The 14,279-nt window shown below is 38.8% G+C and overlaps 1 long non-coding RNA gene across 1 annotated transcript in view; it reads left to right on the top strand.

Moving 5' to 3' along the window:
- The window catches only part of LOC129491087 (uncharacterized), a 39,121-nt gene extending 35,223 nt beyond the window's left edge, over positions 1 to 3,898 (top strand). Inside the window, exons 2-3 of the long non-coding RNA XR_008660452.2 lie at positions 2,306 to 2,411; positions 3,782 to 3,898. This is a non-coding gene — a long non-coding RNA (uncharacterized lncRNA). The remainder of the gene's footprint in view (positions 1 to 2,305; positions 2,412 to 3,781) is intronic.
- Positions 3,899 to 14,279: the final 10,381 nt, after the last annotated feature.

Below are 14,279 nucleotides of genomic sequence, written 5' to 3' on the forward strand. Positions count from 1 at the left end.
CATCCTGTGACTTAGAATGCCTGTCTAGGGATGCAGCCCAGTAGGTCTCAGCTTCATTTTACTCAGACCATATTCAAGATGGAGTTGCTCTAGTTCAAATGCCTCTGACCATTGGGCAGTTACATTTCTAGTCAGGGAAATTAGGAAGGAAAATGAAATAAAAGGCATCTAGAAAGAAATTAGTGAAACTATAATTGCAGATGACACAATTTTGAATATGGAAAATCCTAAGGATTTCACTAAAACTATTATAATGCACAAAGTTCAGCAAAATTGACAGACACGAGATCAACATACAAAATTAATTGTATTTCTATATACTTGGCATGAACAATCAGAAAACAAGAAAACATTTTGAAAGAAACTTAAGAAGGCCTAAATAAATGGAAAGACATCTTGTGTTCAAGGATTGAAAGACTTAACATTATTATTATTGCAATACTCCCCAAATTGACCTACAGATTCAACACCATTTCTAAAAAATCCTACCTAATTTTGCCAAAATTGACAAGGTGACCCCAAAATTCACATAAAAATGTAAATCATCCAGAATACTCCTCCTCCTCTCAAAAAAATATTTAAAAAGGTAAAACAAAGTTTTTGTCACAAATGGTGCTGGGGCAACTGTATATCCATGGGAAAAGAATGAAATTGAATCCCTACCTCACACCACATACAAAAGTTAACTCAAAGTGGATCAAAGACTTTACCTCTGTGATCTTTCTCCCCAAAATTCATACCCCAGTCTAATCATGAGAAAATACCAAATTCTAATAGAGAGGCTTTCCTACGATATACCTGACCAGTGCTCTTCAACACTGTCAGGTCATCAAAAACAAGGAAAGCCTGCAGAACTGTCATAGCTAAGAGGATCCTAAGGTGCATGACAACTAAATGCCATCTGGTATCCTGGATGGGATCTTGGGACAGAAAAAGGACATTACATAAAAACTAAGAAAATCTGAGCAAGCTATGACATTTAATTAATTGTAATTTATCAATACTTGTGGACTGTGGACTTGTGGCTTCTCCATGCAATGTAGTTGGATTTCTTATGTGGCAATTGAGAATTTCAATAGACAAAGGCAGAAGATTCCAGTCCTCTTAATGACTAGGTGTGTATTAGGTATAGTGACATTTTGGTTATAATCCATTTGTCAAAGCAGTCAGTGATTCAAGGAGAGAGAAATGGACCCTCTTCTCTACCTAGCTATTTTTCACCTGCTGTAGCTCTCATCTCCTGCTGGACATAATATCACAGACTCTTCCAATCACAGCCCATCAACCATCCTCCTATGAAGTTCTCTTTCTATTAAAGATAAAAATTAATCTTGATTATTTTCCTCCCACACTTAACATTATCTATTATCTGACTTCTATCTGTGCAATACACATGGGCTTGTAACATAACTTTTCACAATCTAGCACCACTTTGTATTCTAAACATCACTTCCAGTACTCCTCTGTAAGAAGCTATACCAGTCTCAGAACATACCTTATCATTTCAGGACTCCAGGCCATGCACATGTTCTTTCCTCTGCTGGAAACAATACATTCTCTTTGCCCAACCCCACCTCCCCTTTCTCTCTCTCTGTTTCTTTCTGTGCCTTCTTGACTTCCGTAGGCAGAGATGGTCTTAGTGTGGGCTACGATAATAAATTACCATAGACTGGATGGCTTACACGACAAACATTTATTTCTCACAGTTTGGGAGGCGAGAAAGTCCCAAGATAAAAGTTCCGGCAGATATGGTGTCTGATGAGGACTCATTTCCTGGTTTGTAGATGGCCACCTTCTTGTTGTAACCTCACATGGCACGGAGCAGAAAGAAAGAGCTCATGTCCCTTATTTTCGTGAGGGCACTAATCTCATTCATGAGGGCTCCACTCTCATGACCTAATTACTTCCCAAAGGCCCCACCTTCAAATATCATCAAATTGGGGATAAATTTCAACATATGAATTTTGGAGTAGACACATTCAGTCCACAGCAGAGTCTCTTTAGCAATCTGAGTGTTCAGAGAATTCTACTCATTTATTATAGCTTTTGTCATATTGTGTTGTCTTTTATCTGTTCTCTCTCTCTCTTTCTCCTTCTCTCTCTCTGGACTATACAACCTTCGAGGGCAGAGAAAAATTCTAATTCATTTTTCTATTCCTAGTGTTTTAGCACAGTAACTAGCATATAGATCATAATTACATCTACTAAATGAACGAATTACAGGAAAAAAAAACCTGGAAGGAATATGGTAGCAAAAAAGCTGGGTACTCTCAATAACTTGACATTTTTTATTCTTTTCCTGCAGGTATCAATGGTGAGCAGAAGAGGAGCAGGGGATGATGAAAGACCACACATTCTCCAAAAGTCACTAAGCACTGTCCACAGATGGAACATTCATATTTTCAGATAGTGTAAGTCATATGATCTTTGATCCTCCATGTATTGCCATCTAGCCATTTACTTTAGAATGTCAGCCTTTATACTGATATCACACACATGTTGTAAAATGTAGTGAAGATAAAGGGGTGAAGTTAAACTTACAATGCTCTTGCTGTTATCTGTAAAAATGCAATAAGTATTGCATAGAATTAGTTACAAGCACAAAACTGTGATACCCTATATACCCCTGTTAGAAGAAAGTTGTCATTTTATATTATAGGTATTTATTCCATATTTTCATAGTTTAATTACTAATAAAGCATTAATAATGCCAGATGGTGCTGACAAACATTGCAGTCTCTGAATAGGAGAAAGAATATATTCTTTGCACCAGTATACAATGATTTAGAACTCTAATAGTGTCCTGGGGAAAAAATGTGTATCTGTAACCTGAAATAGTTGTTTTACCTCCCTGAGTACAAAATATGTCACACATTCTCTCCTAAATATATTTTCTATTTTTTACCAGTCATTTTTTTGCTAAAATGTAAGATGTGAGGATGGGAAGTGAGTGATTGTCTCCGTCCTTTTGTGCTTCTATATCCAAAATACCTTAGACTGGGTAATTTATAAACAACAGGAATTTATTTCTCACAGTTCTGGAGGCTGGAAAGTCCAAGATCGAGTCAGTGGTGGGATTTGGCTGGCGAGAGCTCCATCCTTCTTGGTATATCTTTGCATGGTGGAAGGAGCAAACAAACTTCCTCAGTCCTCTTTTACAAGGGCACTAATATTATTTGTGAGGGCTCCACTCTCAGGACTTAATCGCCTCCCCACAGACCCTACTTCTTAATACTAACACATTGGGGATTAATCTTCAACGTATGAATTTTGGAGGAACATAAACATTCAGACCATAGCAATGTTTATTGGGGCGAATGCTCATTTAACTTTTCCCAGAACAATCCCTGTTATGTCTGTTAACCTCCTGTAGATAATGATAAAATTTCCTTTAGTTTCCAAAGTGTTCTTGTTCGGATTATAAATTATGTAGTTACCCTAATGACAATTAACTAGACATTTTTTTTCTTACTGCATAGAACCAGTATGGGCAATTGCAGTGGCTTTCAAACTTGACTACAACTCAGGGAGAAATACATTTTTCATCATAACATAGTACACACACACACACGCACACACATACACGTGCACTCGATAAAGCAAAAGCTTCAGGAAATGGTACTTGGATATTTTCAAATATATTTTAGTCTGTTTTTTAATTTAAAAACTCTAGTCATGATACATTAAATTGACTTATTGATCCACAGCTTGAAAAAACACCAATATTTTGGATGTGTTTTAAGGTCATAGAACATGCCTTCTGATTCTTTTCCTTCCCTAGGTAACCCTATGCAAGTTGCCAGTCTTCTCTAAACAACACTCTTCCTCATCTATAAAGTAAATATTAATACCTACCTGAAGGTGGCAGAGAGTTAACTCAGATAATTTGGTTAACGAGCCTGGAATCTAGTCAACACTTACTAAAGGTAATTTCTTCTCCTCTCTTCTGCTTCTAAACCAACAGGACACAGCTGAAGTTCACAGGTTTGTAAAAGTGAAAAAATATTTTTCTTAACCCCCTGACCTCTAAAGTTTGGTCAGAGTGTTTAGCCACTGATAACACATCTTTAAACACTGTTGCTTGTATTTTCAACTAAAACAGTCGCTTTTCAATAATTCTGGTCAAGCCCATCACAATAGCACTTGCACCTTCTTGAAAGAAAAGAAAGAAAGGAAGAAAGAGAATTGAAGGAGGAAAGAAGGAAAAAAATCGTAATGAATATTTTAAAACATGTCTTATTGAGGGATGGGATGGTGAGGAAATTGATTATAGTGATGAATATGACAGACAGGGCCCGTACTTCTGTTTCTGTTCTCAAACTAACAGTTTTCACACATAACCATTTCACACATAACACATAAGCAGAATTTCTTTTGAATATTCGCCTTGGAAATAAAACAATAATAATATAACATTTATTATATTTATTACATATATATATATAATGTGTGTGTGTGTGAGTGTGTGTGTATCCCACATGTCCACATGAGAAATAATGAAAGAATATGGAGCCCAAGTAAGAGAGTCCTGATGCACCATAATGCAGAGAGACAAAAGAAGTGATGAAATCAAGCACTCTACCTCTGGGCTGCCAGAATCCAGGCCCGGTTCCAGAGTCCTCTGGTTTTCACCGTGTTGGGGTGGGGCCTCCCCGGGTGCATGGCTTTTCTGCATTGGTTGGCATCTCTGAACCTTAGGTGATCACAGCAGTGTTAGAGACAAGCCAGCTTCCGTCTTTCTATAGTTTGATCCCCTGTACTTCAGGCAGGAGGGGAGCCCCTCTATGGAATGCAATACACAGTAGGCATCCTATCACTATGTTAAGAACTCATCTTGCTCCCTCATTTCACATTACATCTTCGACTGTCTTGCTCAGTTGTTTCGCCTTGGCTAGTTTTTACTCTAGTGAGTACTCTCACAACCCTCTTGTAGGCAGGAGCCCATTTTCTTTTTCTGATTAATCCAGACTCCTTGCATGGTGCTTCCTGGGAAAGGGGTGCTCAACAAATTGTGCTGATAATTAAGTCATTCACTCAAAATGTATTTATTAAGCACCTAGTGACCAAGACAGAGATAAAGTTGCTATTGACCTTCAAATCACCAAATCTAATGATCATTCCTTACTGCTCATCTTCCTCCACCACTGCTACCTTAGAGGCCTCCCATGCCTGCCTCCATTTCTCAGATTTACTGCTTGATTCTCCCTGGCAAGCTTTCCCTTCACCATTTTTTTTCAGCGCTTGTAAGGAACTGAATCTGTCCCCAGTAGTACACAGTTTGAGTTAGAGCCAGGACTAGAACTCAGGCCTGCATATAACCAAAGATCAGAAAACCGCCAAATCTTGATGTTTCTATTCATAGGGAGGAAACCCAGATGGGCCAACTCACAATACATGCTTCCAAATGAAAGAACATTTTCCCCCTAAGGACATTATTAGGACACTGTCTAGCTAGAAGATATTCAGAGAAAATTCACTCCTTTACCTGCCCTAGGGAAATGGGAAAATTCAATGTTTGAGCCATTTACCCAAAAGAGTAATCCATGCTGGAAATTTTGCTGAAAGTATTCTTTTAAAAGGCCCTTCTGTCTTTATTATGACGATAAGACTGCTGAGTCTGCCCAAGCATATGAGGTTGCAAAGAATATTTCTTTTTATTCAGACCTTGTATTCTCTACATGATGAAAGGATTCTTGGCACATAGTTGGCAATTACTATCTAGGTTTTCTGCATAACATAGGTTTTTTAAACTAAGCTTGTAACTCAATAGACATCAGGCTCCAATGAAAATACATGTGGCCTAACACGAGCAGAAATAAACACAATTCTAATCAACTTAACTGTTGACAAAAGCATGTGGTTTCATTGCTTGCGGCCAAAGTTATAAGAGTGGACTCTGATTTCTTGCAGGAACACCCCTCATTTATGTGTGCAAATAGGGTAATTAAGTGTCCAATTACCAGATTTGCATTGGCAAATGGGGGCTTTGTGTGGGTAAAATTCTCCATGATTTGGGACCAGCTGAAACTTAGGTCTTTTCTTTTTGGATCAATCCCCCAACAATAACACGGGCATGATGAAGTTCCCATCTTGTCCTGATCTGAAGCCATGGCTGAAGACTTCCCTTATTTTGGTAATTCAGTGAAGCGGAGAGCCAAAGTTAGGATCTGGGGCTTTTTCTTCCTTACTGTCTACTCTGAAAAATAATTAAGCATTTCAAGTACTTTCAGACTGCCTTTTTTTTTTTTTTTTTTTTCCTGCTGGCTCTGTAGAATGGATTATTAAGGTGAAATACTTGTAAATATTCCTTTTAAAAATTTAACCATATGGAAGCATTAAGTTGAAAGACACTTCATAAAACAACTTTATTCTTTTCTCCCCCAGCTCTTGGGTGAAATCTAAGATGGGTCCAGTGACTTTCTCAAGTTTCAGATAAAAAGGTTTCTGGATACTTTTAGTCATGAAGCCAGTCTTCTTACAGTAATTAAGACATCCTTTCTGGGATATCCCATCCTTTCTGGGATGTCTAGTCAAGGTGGAGTAAACATATTCCACTCCTGTCTGTCTCCATGAAGGAAGTTAAAACCCTGGATAGAATGTATGTAGCAGTTCTCTGAGGAGCCTGTAAAGTAAGTGGCAGCAGGCAGATTAAGGAAAGAAACCAGAACCTGAAGTACTGTTGAACCACTTTTCCCCTCTGGCATCTCCTGCTGTAGGACCAAGACAGTTGGAAAACAGGAACTATACATTAGGTATAGACAGAATGAACTCCCAGAAAACCCACTTAATTTTAGTCTAAAGAAGGAGAAAGGGGGTCTCATGGGATCAAAGAGAATTTATGTTTTCTACTGCTCTATCTCCCAAGAAATTCTATGGCAGCGATGGTGACAATTGCAGTGGTGGCTGGTCAGGTATCCAAAACTCCAAGAAAGGAGAGTCCTTATGTATGATCAGAGAAACTGAGAGAAATTCCTGCTGCTTTTTTCCCCTCTTTCTATCTTCTTGCTGCTCGGCATTGGAGGCAGAAAGAGCTGGCCCCTTACTCTGGCCCCTGGTAGCCTTCAGTTTGCTGAGGGCTTGTATGTTTTTGCTTACTTGTTTTTCTAAAATATTCTTCGGCTACAGTGACCACCACATAAACTCTTGTTCACATGTTTTATGTCCAGGACAAAGCTCCTATCCTTGATCAAGCCTCTTCTTTCCAGAAATGGCTTTACCTACCTCTGTTATAAGATTCTGTTATAATCATCTCATCATTATCGCTTTTGCTCATAGGCTGTCACCTTCATTTGTGGATTCATTCCCACCCTTCAGTGGCTGTTTCAGTGCTTTCAACAAATATATGAAGGAATGATCAAGTCTGTTTTCCTAGAAATAAAATATTCCAAGAAACATTTAAGAATACATTAAGATTTCAATAAAGCATCAAAAGCACTTAAACAAAAATGAAATTATTTGAATATTTTATTATAGATACGACTATACAATTTATTGCCCAAACTGGGAAATGTTTGAGAGTGAAAGGGGGAAAAGGCACTAAAATAATGAAAACATAGTATTTGATCTACAACAGGTATTCCCTGGAACACATTATGGTCCTCATTGTAAACTTAACGGCAAATACCACCTTGTCTCTTGTTAGTTTCTTCACAGTTTCTTCTTCACCTACAGACCTGGATGTATACATATGTGCACAACCCCCTCTAGAAATGCACATGTTTTAACTTCATGTCATATCCCAGACTAAGCCAACTAAGGAGAAGAAAGATGTAGAAGCTTTAATATTGCTTATAAAATTACATTTATGCAGCTTCCACCTTTCTTTCTAACTTTGTCTCTTACCTACTCTCCAAATACAATTTCTCCCAAACAAAAGAGATGAACAATACCCTGGCACTTTGCAGTATACTGTAGCTTTTAATTGAGAAATGGAACATTGTGGTTGAACATTCTTTTAGAATCATTCTCATAGGTTAAGATCTAGGTTTTGCTATTTACAATCCATGTAACTCCAGTTCTCTTATACTAAGTTTCCTCATCCATAAAGTGAAAACTGAAGGTAAACTCTCCAAGGGATATTGTGAGAATTTAATAAAATAATTGGCATAGAAATGTGAGATGTCCCAGGCAAAGTCGTGTGTGTATTCACCCCAGTTCCTATTTTGTAAATGGCCATCTACATTACTAATTTCAGCAAAATGCTACGAGAGGGAAACTGTTACATATTTAACATGAAGCCAGAAATTATAAGGGAGGTTTAAATCTAAGAAACTTCCTTAGAGATACTTCATCGCCTCTAAAGCAACATCCAATTCTCAGGCCAAAATATGTAAATATTGCTTGTCCGTTACCAAATTAATAGATGCTTCTTTCTAGCTCATTAGCACGTGTTGTTTAAGCACCTACTGCTCTGGAGGAGAAATACTTCTAGAATGAGGAAGAAAGGAGGAGATGGTAAAGAGCTTAATAGGTGGGTCTTAAACCGAACCCCACAAGAAAACCACTACCACCATCACAACAACAACAAACCTGACACCAGCTTGCTGAACCCCTGAGTGAAACTAAATTTCTTTTTCAAATCCAGAATATTTAACCAGGAGTGTGCTCTGATAATCAATTCTGATCAAACAAAACTTTATGTCTTCTAAAATTATTAAACCAGATTAAACTTGGAGGACCATCTGTTAAGACCAAGCTAATATTTTAACATCTTATTTGCTAGAGAAATCCATTTGCTTGTGTGTGCATTTGGTATCATGAGTGGTGAAGGCCATTGAGTTAGATATTGTCAAGAGACCCACAATAGCATACTAGGTTTGGCTGATTATCCTCCTGGGCTAATTACTATGTCCTCTGAGGGAAGGAATCTCCAAATTACAGGGAACTGGAAGCTCTTTTGTTTTGTTTTGTTTTGTTTTGTTTTGTTTTTTGTTTTTTTTTTGAGACAGAGTCTCGCTCTGTCGCCCGGGCTGGAGTGCAGTGGCGCAATCTCGGCTCACTGCAAGCTCCGCCTCCCGGGTTCACGCCATTCTCCTGCCTCAGCCTCCGAGTAGCTGGGACTACAGGCGCCCGCCACCGCGCCCGGCTAATTTTTTGTATTTTTTAGTAGAGACGGGGTTTCACCGTGGTCTCGATCTCCTGACCTCGTGATCCGCCCGCCTCGGCCTCCCAAAGTGCTGGGATTACAAGCGTGAGCCACCGCGCCCGGCCAGGGAACTGGAAGCTCTTTACCTATCCACTTAGGATTCAACAGTTTCAACCCCGAAATGATCTTTGATCAATGCACAAATCAAAAGACTAAGAGCTTTTACAGTATAACAGACATTATTTTGACTATAGGTGTTTCCATCAGCTCCCGGCTGTCTTTCTCGTTGCCCTACTTCCGCTGGAAAACTAAGGTGGGTTATGTTTCCAGTTCACTTACTGAAGTCATCACTTGATTCTCTCCATAATGGAGAAGAAGTCATCCTACAGTCTTTTGTTGCTACAATCTTTACAGAAAATTGTGAATAATCTGACTATTTGAGTAATATCATGTCCTGGTTAATTCTATATTTCTTAAGGTTACAAGTTAACAGAGCATTTTCTCACTCTCCACCCCCACATTAGCTCTGAAAAATTTGGTAAGGATTTATAGTTTCCTTTTCTCTGTGAAAATAGTATCTAAGTATGTGTGTTTGCATTGTTTGGCAGTTGTTTATACTCTAGCTTCTACCAAAACTAATTTATTTTGCCTTTGTGAGTATAATTTATTCCACATTTACCTCTTACATAATCCAATCGTAGGGGTTGAAAAGCTATATCCTGTGGGCCAAATCCACCTGTTCTCATAATGTTTTGTTAGGACCCAAGTACAAGCATTTGCTTACTTATTGTCTACAGCTGTTTTCAATATCAGAGTAGATAGGTGTGACAGAGGCTGCATGGCTGGTGAAACAAAGAAAAAAAAATTACTACCTGGTCCTTTACAGAAAACATTTGCCAACCCCTTGTCTAGTGTAATCATTCCAAACACAGAAACTCACTGCACAGATTTATAGATAGTAAAGTGCAGTGTGCTCTGTTGAATATATTCTAAATCTACAACATATCTTAGAAGACATTAGTTTTAAGAACATTATTATTGACAGCTGTTTTTCATTCTTGTTGAATTCTCATTAATCAAAAAGTTCTTAAGTAAAATGCAGCAAACTCCCAGTAATGCATGCTTCATAATTACAAAAATTCAAATGTTCTCATGTAAAAATCATGCCTTCTATTTTCATAAAAACTTAAGGATATTAAATGAAATTTAGACTCACTGAATATATGCTCTGTGTTTATTAATATATTGTATATTTGGATGGGGGGAGAAGAAGTAATGTGTTCCTGCATTTCAAAGAGCTTCTAATATTCATGAAGAGATATAATCCTAACAATGTCTTCCATAATTGAAAGGTACAAAAAATGAATAGCACAGAGAAGCCAGAATTCTGAGCTTTCACTTATTATCAGTAATTTATCATTAATTACAAACATTGGTTAAGCATTGATGCTGGCCCAAGCCCTTTGGTTTGCCTGAAGTCTGATATTATACAAAGTAAGTCATGGTTTGTATTCTCAGTAAGCTTATAGCTAAAGACATAATTACTAGAAGAGAATAAAGTTAGTCTTTAGAGGAGTTATTAGCTGTCTATGGCCATACCACCCTGAATGCACTTGATCTTGTCTAAGAGTTATTAGCCATATCTTTCAATAGCAGTGTTAAAGCATTTCTCATGCACATCAAAGACCTGTTTTAAAAGTGGTGAAAGGGCTCAGTTTGAAGGGAAAAGAGAGGGCATAATTTTGTCTTTGATTTTAGACCACTGGCTGTCAAAATTTGCTGCATATTGAAATTCCTGAGTGATTCTAGTGCACAGCCAAAGCTGTGAACCACTGGTCTAGAGTAATTCTTTTCGAACCTTAAAGTGCATCAAATGACCTGAGGATTTTGTTAAAATGCAGATTCATAAACTGTAGGTACAGGGTGGGGTCAGATGATGCTGATGCTACTGGTTCATGGAACACATTTGGAGTAACAAAAGTTGTAATTTGGAGTGTGTGTGGGCGTCGGTGTGTGTACATGACTGCAATGTGTGCATGCACGTATTCCTAATATGGCTGTTATTGTTCTCTGTAAAAATGAAACTTGTCTTCTCTCTGGGTTTCAAATACATAATGGCACACTCAACCAGAGGTGATTTTCACTCTTGATTGTGGAAGATTCCTAATGAACTCCCATGCGCAAGGACCCTCCCCTGCTGACTCATGCACCGTAGAACCCTACTTAGGCCATCAAGACAGTTCTCTTTGCTGTTAGCTCAGGTTTCTGCTCAGATGAGCTTGTGCTGCCGGCTCTGGAGGGGCCTCACTGATAATGGCATCTGAGGGCATTCAATTAGCACATTTCAGGTTTCTCTGGTCATAGACACCTCATAATTTCTTCACTAATGCAGCTGGATCTTTTTCTTTTTCCAAATCATTAGGCATCCCTTCAATGTTACTTTCCACTTTCCAGCCTGTAGTGGATAAAGATTTTATTTTAATACTCAACACATTTGTGTGTTAGGGTAATTCAGGGAGAAACCAGGTGTTAACATGTTTTAAAAGAGGAGTTTCATTTTTCCGAATTTTACTAAGACATTGATGCTGCCTCCTGTCTTTACTTGAATCAGAGTATGAAGCCTTGGCATTAATAAATAGGTGTGATGAAGGCTGTGTCTGCAGATGGAAACTGAGTCTGGGAAGACAGAGAGGAGAAAAGGATGGGGACAATGAGTGAAGGGTTCTCAGACTCATGCCTGCAATGTAGGAGTAAAAACCCCTGTTTTGGGGGAAAGGTCATAGGTAATGAGTTCCTCATTTTGTCTTAAATCCTGGTCTTTTAGGAAAGAATCCCTGAAGCAAAGGTAAGATCTGGTAATACTTCCTCTGATGTGAGCTGGGTGAGAGGACTCCCTGTTTCAGAGCTTCTCAAACTTTACATGAACAAGAATCCTTTGGAAGATCTTATTTAAAATGCAGATTCTGGTTAGTTAGGTCCAGGTGGGGTCTGAGTTTGTGCATTTCTAACAAGCTTCCTGGTGATGTGGATGCCGCTAGTCTGAGAACCATACTTTGAGATGCTCCTGGGGCCCCAGTTCTCAACCTTGGCTTCTCATTAGAATCACTTGGGAAACTTTCAAAACACTAATGCTCAGGCTGCACCCTAGACCTATTATTAAATTAGAAATCTATAGTATGGGACTCACACATTAGTAATTTTGAAAGCTTTTTGAGTGACTCCCATGTGCAGCTGTCTGGGCTGAGGGAGATGTGAAGAAAGCAAGAATCAGTTCTCAAAGGATGGTGCCAGGACCATCAGTGTAGTATTAGTGTCATCTAGGATACTGTCAGAAATGCAAATTCTTGGACACTGCCCTATACCTGCTTAATCAGAAATTTTAGAGCTAGGGCCCAGTATAATCTGTATATATAAAGATATATATATGCTCTGTGCATTCTAATACGTGCAAAAGTTTGAGAACCAGTACTTTATATATTCAGCCTCTCAGACTGCTGTGATAGTAGGAATAAATACATTATAAATATTAATATGATTCCAAGTACCCTCTGTTGAGAAGTGGCAGTAGAACCCACTTACGAGCTATTGAATGCTTACCATTTGCTATATAAAACACAAAGCAATTGACTTACATCTCATTTAGTGGCAAAACATCACTGACAGGTAAATATTAATGTTTTCGTAACACAAATGAGGAAACAGAAGATTACAGAGGTTAGGCAATTTGCCAAAAGTTACAGAGGAGGTAAATTAGGATAACATCCCAGGCCTTTCTGAGTACAGATGCTATCTCCTAATCTAGGCAAGGCTTCATGGGGACTGAAAGCAACTGTAACTCACTCACTGTGTACCACTTTGAGCATGTAAGCCATGCTAGGTGTCAAGCTGCTTTTGTTTAGAAAGCACTCCTTATATTTATGAACTCATGAGCTAGTGGGCTTCGGAGAGGAAAACTGGTCATTACTGCACAGATAGATGCACTCTATGGCAGGTTAAATATCTTGTGCTATGAGTAAAGTGCTTTCTTGGGAATTGGAAGATGAGTGGCAGAATGGAAGAAAGATTTTCAGAGGAAATTACATGTAAAGTGATACCTAAAGGATGTCTATGAAAGCAAGGATGCTGGGAGCTGGATGGGAGGATGTTTCAGAGAGAAGAGAGACAAGCATATTCAAAAAGTTGAGAAATAAAAGAGAGTTTAGCCCTCCAGGGCTGACTGCTACAGTTTGATGAAAAGTGTTAGCTGGATTTTTATTTAAAAGCTATTACTTTCTGCCAAAGTGATGAACTGCTTGTGATACTTGGTTGGTGATACACAACCAAATTATTTTGTTTTAATGCATGTCTTTAGCTGAACTGGAATGAACATTGCCATGGTTCCTGCTTGTTTGGCTGGTTGGCTTTCAGATCAGCAAGTAGAAGAAAAAGGTTCACAAATTAATGAAATAATTTTTAGGGAAAATTACAAGCCTCAACTGTCAGAATTTAACTGTTAAAGTCATTTTGAATCAGATAATCCATGGCTGAGGTCCTGTGGCATTGTCTGAAGCAACAGCAAATACAGGAATTGATGTATAAATGCTGCAGCTTCCTTAACCCTTGGGTGGAATAACTCTGAACATGTGCTCTACTCTGTTACCCATGGGATTAAGGTCCACTTGCCCACAGTGGTAACTGGTCTATAATGCACCATTTATTTACTGCCTGCCTCTCTCATTTTCCCACTTTGGTGATTTTTGCCCCTCCCAAATATACTACTTCCATTTGATTCCTTGTCTGTTTCTGGGGAACCTAAATTAGGGCAATTAGAGTACAACAAGAACTCATATGAGGTATGGGGGCCTGGCTAGTCAGGAAGAGGAAGGGGCAAGCCCTGCTTCTGTGCCCAGGGTAGTGTTAAACAGAAGAAAAGTGTGAATGATAAAGGAAGGAGGTCAGATGTCAGGATTCCCATTTTCCTCACTCCTTGTCCTGCATTTAAAGTGAGAGGACAGGGCTGGGCGTGGTGGCTCACACCTGTAATCCCAGCACTTTGGGAGGCCAAGGGGGGTGGATCACCTGAGGTCAGGAGTTTGAGACCAGCCTGGCCAAAATGGTGAAACCCCATCTCTACTAAAAATACAAAAATTAGCTGGGTACGGTGACGCATGCCCATAATCCCAACTACTCAGGAAGCTGAGGCAAGAGAATTGCT

Source organism: Symphalangus syndactylus, chromosome 1 (genome assembly GCF_028878055.3).
Source record: "Symphalangus syndactylus isolate Jambi chromosome 1, NHGRI_mSymSyn1-v2.1_pri, whole genome shotgun sequence".
NCBI classification, from domain to species: domain Eukaryota; kingdom Metazoa; phylum Chordata; class Mammalia; order Primates; family Hylobatidae; genus Symphalangus; species Symphalangus syndactylus.